Below are 13,443 nucleotides of genomic sequence, written 5' to 3' on the forward strand. Positions count from 1 at the left end.
GCCTTCAGCCTGCCAGGCGATACCTCCTTCCCAAGTTTTATCTCAGATGGGGCTGTGTTACCAAACCCTTCACTTTAAATTAAAAACATAATAACAATTTTTTTTTAATTTCTTTTTGAGACAGAGAGAGACAGAGCATGAGCAGGGGATGGGCAGAGAGAGAGGAAGACACAGAATCTGAAGCAGACTCCAGGCTCTGAGCTGTCAGCAAAGAGCCTGACGCGGGGCTTGAACTCACAGACTGTGAGATCATGACCTGAGCTGAAGTCCGATGCCCAACCGACTGAGGCATCCAGGCACCCCTCAAGCCCTTCACTTTTGAGGGCCCTGTGGCTTTGACTTGCTCAGACCCTCTGGGAGAGGGTCTCACCAAGCAGTGGCCGAGTACCAGCCTGCCCCCAGGAATGTTCGCATGACCACAATGCTGCAGATGCCCGAAGACTATGACTGGGTGCAAGCCCACCCCAGAAAAATTTCCTGTGATCGTATAGCAGCAGCGTTTCAGGGATTATGGTAAGTCACAACACACACCTGGTGCCAGGCTTCACCCTTAGAGTCCTTATTCCAACACCAATAAACGTGGCTGTTCTCTGGGATCCACTGGGACCTTTGCCTGTGGGGAGGCCACGCAACCTCTACCAAATATCCTCCCAGCAGTGGAGCCCCCTCTCCCCTTGTGGCCTGAGGACCTCTCTGACCTTGGTGTCTGCTCCTGGTGATTCACCCCTCTCACCAGAGCTCTACCCAGTATGGAGCTGCTGAGTTTCAGACTCTGCCCTCCACTGTTTATAGCTTCTTAAAGGTATTTAAACCCCTCTCCTTTCTCCATTCTCCTTTCTTCTTTCTCCCTTTCTTGTTCAGTCCCTTATGGGTGTTTCCACTCTTTCTCTTTCTCTCCAGCTGCTTTCAGAGGAAGTGCTTTTCCTGTACTCTCCCCTGTCTCCATCCTGTCTTGGCAATTAAAAACAGCTCCCTGCCCTCCTTGGCTTCTATCTCCCCCAGTTCACCTCTCCGTGCCATGTACCTGCCATGTTCTGTGGTTCAAGTTGTGCAGATTGTATTGTTAATCCTTAAATCAGTTTTCTAGGTGTGAAAAATGGTTTGGTGCTGCACTAGCTGCATTTCAGAGATGAGAGATGTAAAAAAACTTCCATGCTGTTCTGCCATCTTGGCCCCTCCCTCTCATTATAGTTTTGATTTGCATTTTCCTGGTGATAAGTCATGATAAGCAACTTTCCATTGATGTGTTTGCCATCTATCTTCTTTGGAGAAATGTCTGTTTATGTCTTCTGCCCATCTTTTTCAACTGAATTATTTGGTTTTTTGGGTGTTGGCTTTCATAAGTTCTTTATATATTTTGGATATTAACCTTTTATTAGATATGTCACTTGCAAATACCTTCTCCCATTCCATAGGTTGCCTTCAGTTTTGTTCGTTGTTTCCTTCTCTGTACAGGAGCTTTATATTTTGATGAAGTCAAAATAGTTTATTTTTGCATTCGTGCCCCTTACCTCATGAGATATATCTAGTAAGAAGTTGCCTGGGCCAATGCCAAAGATGTTTCTGCCTGTGTTCTCTATGATTTTTGTGGTTTCTGGTCTCACATTTAGGTCATTGCTCTTTTTTGAATTTGTCTTTGTATGGTGTAAGAAAGTGGTCCAGTTTCTTTCTTTGTCATGTTAACATCCAATTTTGCCACCACAGTTTAATGAAGACACTGTCTTTTTTATCCATTGGATATTTTTTCCTGCTTTGTTGAATATCAATTGACCATATAGCCATGGAGTCATTTCTGGCTTTTCAATTCTGTTCCATTTTCTATGTGTCTATTTCAGTGCCAGTACCATACTGCCTTGATCACTACAGCTTTGCCATATAGCTTGATTTCTGGAATTGTGATGCTTTTCTTTTTCAAGATTGCTTTGGCTCTTCAGGATCTTTTGTGCTTTCATCCAAATTTTAGGATTGTTTGTTCTACCTCTGTGAAAAATGCTCCTGATGTTTAGATAAGGATTGCATTAAATGGGTCATGTTGTAGACGCTAATTCTAAAGTTGTTTCTTGTCTATCAAGAAATCAGGATGCAGGAATAAAAGCGAGAGATGGCTCATGTCCAGGGAAAGACAAGAGTCCTGAATAAGGATCCTTTCCCCATTTTTATTAGTATCAGAAGGTTTACAAACATGGTGATGGATGTGCACAAAGAGACAATGACTCTGTGTACATTAACGCATGGACGTGAGGGAAAGGGGGTCTTGAAGACATTCGGGGTTAGGGGTTTAGGTTAATACAAAACAAAATCCTGGTGCTGGGCAGCTGGGCAGAAGATTGTTTACAGTGGACATGAGACACTGCCTCTGTTTATCTTAGGTAGCCTAGGGGTTGAGACAGATAAGACACATGACCTCAGGGTTAACAAGGCACCTTTCTTTTGTTAATCATCTCTGGTCTGGACAGCTTCAGCCATAGCACAGAGCAGTGGTCCATAGCCCAATTTACCCATTTACTTAACTTGGTCTATCCTTCCTGTGAAAGCAGTTTTCTGCTACGGTACTAAACTGGGGGCACTTTTGCCTGAACTCCTGGGGGGGGGTGGGGAGAAAGAGAGAGAGCCCCCTCCTCTCGCTCTTCCCCCCACCCCGCTCCTAATCTTGTTTATTTCATATACCTATGTTCTATATTGGCGCCTTTGCCCTGCCCTCTCTATACTGGGGCTTCTGCCCTGCCTTCTCTATACTTATTTACCTAATCTTGTTTGCCCAAACTTGGGTGTGAGCATCCTATGGCTTTGTAATTCTTTATGCCTTGTTAACCCATTGGTATAAGCCCAGGGAATTTCTAAGCTTATTCCCCACAGTTTCACCTTTTTTGTTTCTTTGGTTCTTCTAGTTTTGTGCTTGAGGGCCGTCATGATAAGCGCCTGGTCCTTGTTTTGCTTTTGGATGGCCTGAAGAGTGGTTCTGCAAAGACATAAAAAGAGGCATAGTAAAAGCATTCCACTTCCCAAAGTTACCCAGAATTTGAGATGGGTGCTAGCCGCAAGTGAGAAAGGATTTACATCATGCCACATTCCCCAGGAATCAGCCCATTTATTTTTAAGCCGATCCTCTGCATATTGTAGCTGTTGGCGCAAAGTCATATCTAAATCTTCTATATTGTCAGAGGGGTGGGAAGAAAAGACACGGCGGAGGTGTGTCTGGACAGCATCCCAAGCCAGGGGATGACTATAAGGAATGCCAGTCATGCAGATATGCTGGTAGTTAGGGTCACAGGGCAGTTTAGAGTGAAGGAATAAGGCCTCTTATTGTTGCAGGGAGTATGGCCAGAGTCGCAAAAAATGAGTCTGCAAACAAAGTGCAGTTAAGTGAAGGTCCTCATACTCGAGTCGGAATGAGGCCCCGACTCCAGAATGAAGCTTCTTTTTATTAGGATAATTGCTAAAGACTATGTGCATAAAGTCAGCTAAGCAAGTGTGTTAATCAATCTAATGGTTTAGCTTTTCAAGGTTGAATTTCAAGTTACTTGGTTTCTATAACACTAGGAAGGGTCAGGTGTGAAGGAGGATCCAGCCCTGGACAATGTTAATGGCTCTAGGCGTTCCTTACTAGCAGCAGCCACTTTCAGCTGTGTAAACATGTCCTAAGGCCTTGCACCTTCTTCCTGCCCTTCCCTTTTCAAGTCTTTTCCTTTGATGGCTTCTCTCCTGCATCTCCCACATCTTGTCTCTTTCCAGGAAATTCCATTGCAGCCTCAAGAGCTTCGAGGTGGGCCAAAACTTGTTTATCAATGGAAGTCTGGCTTACAGTCTCTTTGGTAGTGTTTATCATAAACTTATTAAGCACATGGGCTGTCTGGATAGTATGATGCAGGCTGACTCCAGCTACAGAGGCAGAGGCAATAATGCCTACTGCTGTGAAGATGCCCGTGATTAACAGACCAACAAATCTTTTCTGCCATGCAGCAGAGTGCCAGTGTCAAATAAACTTGAAATGCACACCTAGTCCTGATGGATGCATATAGGGCTCAGACCTATTTAACAGGAACCCAGGCTGAGACACGGTGTCTAAGTACTAACAAGGAGGATATATTTAATTGGGTGATGATATTACTACTTATGCAGGACATAAACCAGCCCTGAGAAGTAGAGATATTATAATTAGTTTCTAGTTGTTGGACCTGTAAGGTGGAGGTAGCAAAGAGAACGTAGGGAGAAGGGACACAATTAGTAGTCCATGCAAGTTGGACATTGTGCAGGGAGGCCCAAGTTAAGTTAACATGTCATTTTACATAAATTTCACCATGGCTAATTGTAGTGTGAAGAAGGGAAAACCTAGCTTCCAAAGACTAACAAGCCAAGATCCTTTTAATTTCCCTTTATATGCAGAAATTATAGGGCCAGACAAGCCTCCATCTTTCCAAAAAAAATCCTCCTTACTAGACTGGCCAAAGGATATGGTCTTATTAGAATATTTTGTTTAAAGATGTCCTCTACGACCCCTGTCAATAATAGTCCAATTACCGCAGTGAAGATTATGCTCAGTCTCTCCATAACAGGTTGCCCAGGGAATGTTGTTCCAGGGGTGGTCTGAATATTTGAGACTAGAGCAAGCTATAACATTAGGAGTGTGAGATATGCTTGTTTTTTTGCGGTATATCAAAGCTTGTGGCTGAGAAAAAGGTAAAATTATCTGGCCTGGTAGAAGTTTTGGGCTGTAAATGTAAAAACCAGTTGATGTTTAGTTTAAGGCAGGCAGATAAATTGCTAAGTTTAGTAACACACATACTGAAGTAAGCCACCATTCAGGTCTTGGCATATAAAACCAATGTTCTTGTTTAGTTTGGAAGGGAGGGTTAAGGTTGGCTCCTCCCATGAACTCAGTGTCAGTATTGCTAATAGGCATATCCTGATCTAGGAGTGCTAGGCTATCGAATATAGGTGGGTTAAGGGGATGAGCCAAATATTAATATTGACCTTGGCCTAGACAAATGAAGGCAAGGAGTAGAATCAGTGTTGCTCGTATCGAATTTCTGTCAATGATGGAGATCATGGCCATCAGGTACGAGTCAGGAGTGTATGTAATACCATTGTGTTGTAAGAGGATGCCGGCCTGGTTAGACAGGCATTTAAGGCTTCCTCATGTTATATCAGGGTCAAGGACTTGCGTTTCTGGAGTGGCTTCAGCATGAGCAGTCCATAAAGAGGCTTCGTCCATCTTGAAAAAGGGGGCCGGTGACTGCTCACTCAGAGTCATTCTCTGGAATTTTTGGTTCACTGGAAGATATCCTAGGGGTCTCCACCACGCCATGGTACAGCTTCACCAACTGAGAGGGGTTCCACAGAGGTCCAGAATCTGAAAGAACACAAGCATTATCCTCTACCCCAGGTGAGAAGTTTAGTGGGCCCAGACCATGTGGGTCCCCCTTTGGGGGTTTTGTACAGCACCATAGGGTGAAAGGGCTTCTCTTGGTTTTGAAAAGTGCCATTCAGTTGTAGTCAGTCCCTGAGGGTCAAGATTTAAAAAATTAAGAGTAATCATAGCATGGTCGAGGAGAAGTTGAGGTTGCAATGTAGACCGCCATGTTCCATATGTTCCCCTTTTCTGTTTTTGTTTTGTTGTTGTTGTTGTTGTTGTTGTTTAACATGGTTTTTAGAGCACTATATGCTCGTTCTATAATAGCTTGGCCTTGTGGGTTTTAAGCAATACCTGTAATATGTCGGATATTCCATAAGGCACAGAAGTCACGAAATGAAGAGGAGACATAGTCTGGGCCATTATCTGCCTTAATTGTGTGGGGGAAGCCCCAGGCTGCAATAGCATGCAGAAGATGCTGAATGATCACTTTGGTGTTTTCTTTTGTATGAGCTGAGGCAAAAATAACACCTGAATAAGTATCTATAGATGCATGGATATACTTATGTTTACCAAATGCAGGGTAAACATTAACATCAGTCTGCCAAATCTCACTAGGCTTGAGGCCCCGGGGTTTTGTTCCTGCTGGGAAGGAATTCAGGGGATAGTAATTAACAGTCTGAGCAGAAGTAAATGATTTGTTTGGCCTCATTCACAGTAAGGGTAAATTGTTTTCTTAGAGCTTGCCAGTTTTGATGGTAAAGGTTATGGGAGGCTCTGGCTTCAAAAAGAGGATAACATTCTTGAGAAACTGTTGGAAAAATGAATAAAGTTTTACACCATAAGATGGCCGATGGGACTAAAACAAGCTCTGGTCTCTAGCTTGGAGACCCCTCTTCTGGGTTCTTCTTGCCCTGTTTGTCGAGCGGGTGCGCGCGTGCCAAAACCCTATGGAAGCTGACAACTATAAATTACCCTTCCCACTTGCATTCGGCGCTCAGATCTTTGGAGAAACGGTCTCCTCTGAGCCCACCAGTGTTAAATAAACCTCTGATCCACCGAGATCTCCACCTCCGAGTGCCCCTTGGTTTTTCCGCCAGCGTTCCATCCTGGTTCCCTAACATATTTGGTTCCCTGATTGGGAAACTCAACTGCGCCGGCCCATTGTTGCCACTGGTTTGGGAGAACGATGAGGCGGTGATGGAATGAGGATTCCCAAGGGAGAAGGCGCACCCTGCCTGAATTTCAGCAGTCTCCCACTTGGTCGCCCTGGGCCAGCCCTGCTCCGCCATTCCCGCCGGACTGGAGGAGACTTGGCAGGTGAGGACCTGGACCCGACGCCGGAACCGGTAAGGCTGGGGCCCAATCTAGCCAGGCCCACTCACAAGAGTGGAAGGGGGACCTGATCACTCCCCGGAGACCTCAGAAGTCTCACGGGTAGGAATTCTGTGAGAGGAAATGTAATAACCTCTGGTGTGTATGTGAGTGTGAGTGTGTGACTCGGTCTAGCTTGCTTGCCGACTTCGCTTCTGTGGCTCCACGGGCAGGCATCCTTAAGGTCCTCAGAAGCCCATGGAGTCTGAGTGGGCTCGTCTGCGATTCCGTGGTGAATGGCACACACTCTGTGGTGGCATCGGAATAGTTTCTGATTGTAAGTCACAAAGCTGAGACCGCTATGGCTAAACATCCCCTAAGTTCCTTCAGGACATGGACAGATGGGCATCTGACCAGTCTCCTCATTAGAGGGGACACCCCTATCCCTCTGTCTGTCTTTGTGACTCCACCTCACGGGAACATGGGGTCGGGACAGAGCAAAGAAGGGGTTTTTGGGAGACTATGGAATTAAGATAACCGCTGGCATGTTAAGGACCCTATGTGAGTTAGAATGGCCCACTTTTGCTGTAGGAGGGTCCTCTGAGGGAACCTTGGATGTCCCAATGGTCCGCTGCATCTGGCATGTTGCCTCCAGAGACCCAGGTCACCCTGATCAATTTCCATACATCAACTACTGGCTTGAAATTGCCTGAAATCCTCCGCTGTGGGTGCGATTCATCCATAGCAAGCAGAGCCAGGCAAAGGTTTTAGTTGCTTTATCCAGAGACTCACCCAGGGAGCCAAAGAAGCAACCCACCACTTCCCTAGTGTGTGCAGGAGACCCGGAGGAAGATCCTGTCTTTCTGCCACTTTATGATTCACCGGGCTCCCTCCCTCCACCGGTACGAAGAGGCTCTCCTCTGGGGGATCAGAGCAGGGGCTGAGAAACCCATGAATATGCCCAGCAGTAAGGGGATTCCCCCGGGGATTATCATGAGAGGCATTGAGAGGCGATGTGAGGCTTACACCCTCTTTGCTCCAGAGGCACAAGAGAGTCGCCACAAAAGGATGGGGAAGGTCTAGCTGCCAAAAGGGGGGAGGCCCAGAACCTCCTTAGCAAGGGGTCAGTGGGCCTACTGCAAGGAGAAAGGACATTGAAAGAATAAATGTCCCAACCAAGGAAAGTCCCAGAAACCCAGCCGATATCAGGAGGAACCTCAAGAAGGGGACCGTATTGGTCTGGCCGAGATAGAATCAGACTGAAGGGGACCCTGGCTCTCTCCCCCTGTTCCTCTGCCTAATAGATGTGAGGGATTCATCCCTCATTTCCCAGATTAACAGTTATAATTGGAGCCAACTGTGGTTAGTCTACCTCGGGATGGGGACTTTAAAGAATGTTCCCAAGCAGTTGCTGAAACTCCATTCATTTCGGGGAAATTCCCAGTCTTCTCTGGACTGATGTGGACTCCATATTTCCACTTTGGTGGAACAATAAAAACATGGCGTCTGCTCCTCTGAGTTAAGGTTTTCAATTAGGTTTTCCTTCTCTGCCTTCTACTGGCACCTTGCCTCTTCTGCCTTTCCCCTACCCCTGCTGTTTCTGCACCAGCTTGGGTGTGGTCTACATAACTGGTTCCTATACCCTCCTCAGTACCTCATCACCATTGGCTCCTCCTCCCATCCTCAAGGTCAAGGAGTAAAGTGCACCCCCTTGGACATCTAGGTATTTTCCAAATAGAATAAGTTGCTAAAGCTTTGACTACTGACACGGGTTTGTGTTTTTAACTTCTTATTGCAGAGAAATTAAGGCTATTTGGACCTATTGGAAAACATGCTTCATACTTAATTGGTTCATGAATTTGCCATCTAAAAAAATTCTGGTGTAAACACCTCTCAGTCGGTTACTAAGTCCTCAATTGGAGACTAAGGTTTCCTAAGAGTTAAAATTCTGCTAAGTGTACTTAAGACTGATGGAAATAAGGAAAGCAACCCTGTATGTAGGAAAGTAGGAGGTATGTAAGAAAGATATAAGGAATGGAAATACATTTTTGTTGAGGGTAGATGAAAGTAATTTTGTCCTAAATGAGACTGGCTATTTGGAGAGAAATGGCTTTGGGACGAAGTTTGAAGGCAAAGGAAAGTTGTAGAAGGTTCATGAAGGGAAATCTTTGGAAAGGAATTTTATGTGTGCTCAGGATGGACTAAGGTTGAGATGAATGGAATTTAAGGTTGAAATTCTGCTTTTCTCTCTGCTCAAATAAAAAAGTTTTCTTGGACTGTTGATCTGCTCTTGATAAGAATGCAAGCAAAGCCTTGTCTTCTGGGCAAACCAAAGTTTTAGGTTTGAACTTTATCAGGTCTTTGATTACTTAGTTAAAACCTCTCAATGTTAAAGGAGCTAGGTTTTGGTAACAACTATATAATGCTATATATACATTCACCTTTAGGTTCTTTTATTGCCACCTTGGTTGAATAAATAAAGTTTTAAGATTTGTAATGATCTGTAATCCTATTTAGGATGTACTTATAACTTCCTAAGGTTTTAACAAACTTCCCAGGATTTAAATGGTAAATGAAGTCTTTTTTGACCAATTAGGCCCTTTTATTTGGGATGCTAAGTTACTTGGAAAGGCACTGTCGTGCAATGGTAACCCTTAGGTTGTATTGCACAGGTAAAAGTTGTAACTGCCCAAATATATACGCAATTCCAAAAGTTTTAATGTTTTGGTATAAGGTCATCACTTATATTCTGATTATGTGTCACAGTGTTATGTGTCACAGAAATAACCAGATTTCTTTGTCAATTGCATCATAATGAACTCTCATCAGATCTTTAACGATGCCTGTTTCTGAGATTTTTGTCATATATAATTGTTCTTATTCTCTCACAAAACGTGTTTCTTCTTCAAGGAGATTTATAAAAAAGGACTTTGGGGACAAATACAGGCATACGACATCTTTAAGATTAATACTAAAATGGGTAAGAATTTCCAGAACTAAAAAGCTGCATTCAAATGGAACAAGAATTAGGAACATGGGATTAAATGAACTGAGGAAGATTATAGTTTTGTGATTCTTGTTGAAAATATTGCTGGTTCTCTAATGTTTGCTCTTCCAGATTAAGGAAAATTTCTCTTAAGATATCTATGATATACAGAAATGTCATAAAGTATTCATTTATACCCTGAAGCATGTATCTTTTCTCTCTGCATAACTCCCCTGAAATTCAAAACCTCTCAGTGAGTATTCTTTCTCTGATGGCAATTACAATTGTTTGCATAAGTTCAATAAGAATCTGTTCATCTTGTAACAGGTCCCCATTGGAAATACTGGTTATTTTACCAAGGCTTTGACTGGAATGTCATATTTGAGAGTGACATTCATAGACTCAGATGTGACCAGACAGCTTTGAGGAACTATGGTTGGCTTTATGAAACACGGAGCCATAAAGCCCCTTGGAAATGTTGGCCTGATACCTTGCTTACACAGTTCCCAGCAGCCTCACCAGGTGAGTAAATAAGGGCACTTCCTGGTGGGTGCAGGAACCTCAGGATATCTTGGGGACCTCATGAAGAGGAGTTCGCCCCATTCTACAGGTATTGCAGGCCTGTCTGATGGCAAGTATTTGTCTTGACTTCTGGCCTGAAGAGGCTACTAAAAGTTCAACCCAGAGATTCCTTATAAAATGTTCCAGCAAAGCAAACTTTAAAATATCCTCATGATCAATCGCTATTCTTGCTGAGCTTATGTGAATAGTTAGGCCAGGTTTGTTAAGACTGGACTTGTTCTACAAATGCATTGGTCTCAATTTGGCTATCTCTGGAAAGGGGGGTTTTTAGGGAGAAAAACTATGTTTCAACAATGCACCATTGTGGATGTTAAATTCTAGTTATGATTGTCTTTAAATGTTTGTTGTTTGCCTAAACTAGACAACTTGAGGTGAACTTCAGAAAAATTGTCACAGTATTTCATGTATAAACAATCTTCTGTGCTTGTTATTCTGTGGGGATAATAATAAGACCCCATGGGCATATGATTATTTCAACAAACAGGATGGATCTCTAAATATGCAAACCATATCTTCCCTAAACCTGATCTGACAGTTACCAGAAACCCGCCCCTTTTGAAGACTTGGAGGTGGACTTTACAGATATACAACCAATTAGAGGATTCAGTTTCAGGTATCACCCCATGGGTCCATCACTCCAGAGTTAAGAAGACCAAGTCAGAGGAACCCTCAACGTGGCAAAGTGATCCAGATCAAGTCAACCCGCTTAAAGTGACCCTCAAAAAGACACTGGCCCCTGAGCTCTCTAGCCCTGTTCCAGCCACACCCCAGAAGCTGGCTGGCCTGTGCATGACAAAAGCTTGAGGAATCAACGTGTGGGCCAAGCCCAGGGGTTCGGATGCAACTCTGCCAGCCCTTCCACCTTACTGGTGTCAGAGCTCTGATCTTGCTTCTTGCTGTTGGGCTAATAGAGACTGCACCAACAAACTGGACATGGAACGGATGGCAGACTCCCTGGTAACCTTACAAAGCCAAATAAACTCCCTGGAAGCAGTGTCCCTCCAAAATAGGTGAGCCCTCGACCTCCTCACTTCAGAAAAAGGAGGGACTTGTATCTTTCTGGGGGGAGGAATGTTGCTATTTTGTAAACCAATCAGGAATAGTCAGGACTAAGGTTGAGGAACTCAAGGAAAGAATTCAACATAGACAACAAGAAAATATCAGTCAATGGAGAGGATGGGATCTCACAGACTGGGCATCCTGGCTCCTTGCCCTGGCAGGGCCCTGCCTTTCCATAATTTTACTTGTGACCATCGGCCCCTGTATGCTAAATACCCTGGTACGTTTTATTGAAAACACTGTTGCTTGCCAAACTGCAGCACGTATCTTAGCCCTCCGAGGGTACCAACCCCTAGAGCTAAAAAGTGGTGCCTACTAAAAGATTTTTAAAAAGGCATCAGAAGGGGGAATGTTGGGAAAATGAATAAAGTTTTACACCATAAGATGGCCGACGGGACTAACACAAGCTCTGGTCTCTAGCTTGGAGACCCCTCTTCCAGGTTCTTCTTGCCCTGTTTGCCGAGCGCACGCCCACGCGTGCGCCAAGCCCCCCACAGATATGGAAGCTGGCAACTATAAATTACCCTTCCCACTTGCATTTGGCGCTGAGATCTTTGGAGAAACGGTCCCCTCTGAGCCCGCCAGTGTTAAATAAATCTCCAATCCACCGAGATCTCCACCTCCGAGTGACACTTGATTTTTCCCCCAGCGTTCCAGCCTGGTTCCCTAACAAAACAATGTTGTCAACTAAGGCATTGCCTTCAACAATGGGCCCAGGAAGGGATGGATGGGAGCAAATGTGAATGAAAAAGTGCAGGGAGGTGTGAGGGAGTAGAGCTAATTGAATAATTTGGAGGAGTATAGCAAAGGCAGGGTTGGGAGGGAGGCGAAGAATATGAAAAGGGAAATTTTCCATTAAATGCACTGCATATTGAGAGTCAAAAACAATGTTTAAAGGCTGGGAAAGGATTGTGGAAGATGGCGGCGTAGGAGGACGCGGGGCTCACAGCGCGTCCTGCCGATCACTTAGATTCCACCAACACCTGCCTAAAGAACCCAGAAAACCGCCAGAGGATTAGCAGAAGGGAGTCTCCGGAGTCAAGCGCAGACTAGAGGCCCACGGAAGAGGGTAGGAAGGGCGGCGAGGCGGTGCGCGCTCCACGGACTGGCAGGAGGGAGCCGGGGCGGAGGGGCGGCTCGCCGGCCAAGCAGAGCCCCCGAGTCTGGCTGGCAAAAGCGGAGGGGCCGGACGGACTGTGTTCCGACAGCAAGCGCGACTTAGCGTCTGGGAGGTCATAAGTTAACAGCTCTGCTCGGAAAGCGGGAAGGCTGGAGGACAAAGGGAGGGAGAGCTGCTGAGCCCCCGGACGGCAGAGCTCAGCTTGGCGGGGAACAAAGGCGCCAGCGCCATCTCCCCCGCCCATCCCCCAGCCAAAATCCCAAAGGGAACCAGTTCCTGCCAGGGAACTTGCTGGCTCCGCGCAAACACCCAACTCTGTGCTTCTGTGGAGCCAAACCTCCGGCAGCGGATCTGACTCCCTCCCGTGGCCACAGGGCTCCTCCTGAAGTGGATCACCTAAGGAGAAGCGAGCTAAGCCTGCCCCTCCAGCCCCCGTGCACCTTGCCTACCCACCCCAGCTAATACGCCAGATCCCCAGCAACACAAGCCTGGCAGTGTGCAAGTAGCCCAGACGGGACACGCCACCCCACAGTGAATCCCCCCCCTAGGAGAGGGGAAGAGAAGGCACACACCAGTCTGACTGTGGCCCCAGCAGTGGGCTGGGGGCAGACATCGGGTCGGACTGCGGCCCCGCCCACTAACTCCAGTTATACACCACAGCACAGGGGAAGTGCCCTGCAGGTCCTCACCACGCCAGGGACTCTCCAAAATGACCAAACGGAAGAATTCCCCTCAGAAGAATCTCCAGGAAATAACAACAGCTAATGAACTGATCAAAAAGGATTTAAATAATATAACAGAAAGTGAATTTAGAATAATAGTCATAAAATTAATCGCTGGGCTTGAAAACAGTATACAGGACAGCAGAGAATCTCTTGCCACAAAGATCGAGGGACTAAGGACCAGTCACGAGGAGCTGAAAAACGCTTTAAACGAAATGCAAAATAAAATGGAAACCCCGATAGCTCGGCTTGAAGAGGCAGAGGAGAGAATAGGTGAACTAGAAGATAAAGTTATGGACAAAGAGGAAGC

General features: G+C 45.5%; 1 long non-coding RNA gene across 2 annotated transcripts; it reads left to right on the forward strand.

Moving 5' to 3' along the window:
- Window positions 1-5,167: 5,167 nt before the first annotated feature.
- On the forward strand, window positions 5,168-11,741 carry LOC109256467 (uncharacterized). Of its 2 annotated transcripts, none has more exons than XR_008418182.1 (4): window positions 5,168-5,383; window positions 6,091-6,699; window positions 9,978-10,172; window positions 11,144-11,741. It is a non-coding gene; the product is annotated as an uncharacterized LOC109256467 (long non-coding RNA). The 2 variants fall into 2 exon arrangements; XR_008418183.1 differs by lacking the exon at window positions 11,144-11,741 and adding an exon at window positions 10,840-11,137.
- The last annotated feature ends 1,702 nt before the right edge of the window (window positions 11,742-13,443 follow it).

The sequence above is a fragment of the Panthera pardus genome, unplaced genomic scaffold (genome assembly GCF_024362965.1).
Source record: "Panthera pardus isolate Hobbes unplaced genomic scaffold, ASM2436296v1 HiC_scaffold_27, whole genome shotgun sequence".
NCBI classification, from domain to species: Eukaryota; Metazoa; Chordata; class Mammalia; order Carnivora; family Felidae; genus Panthera; species Panthera pardus.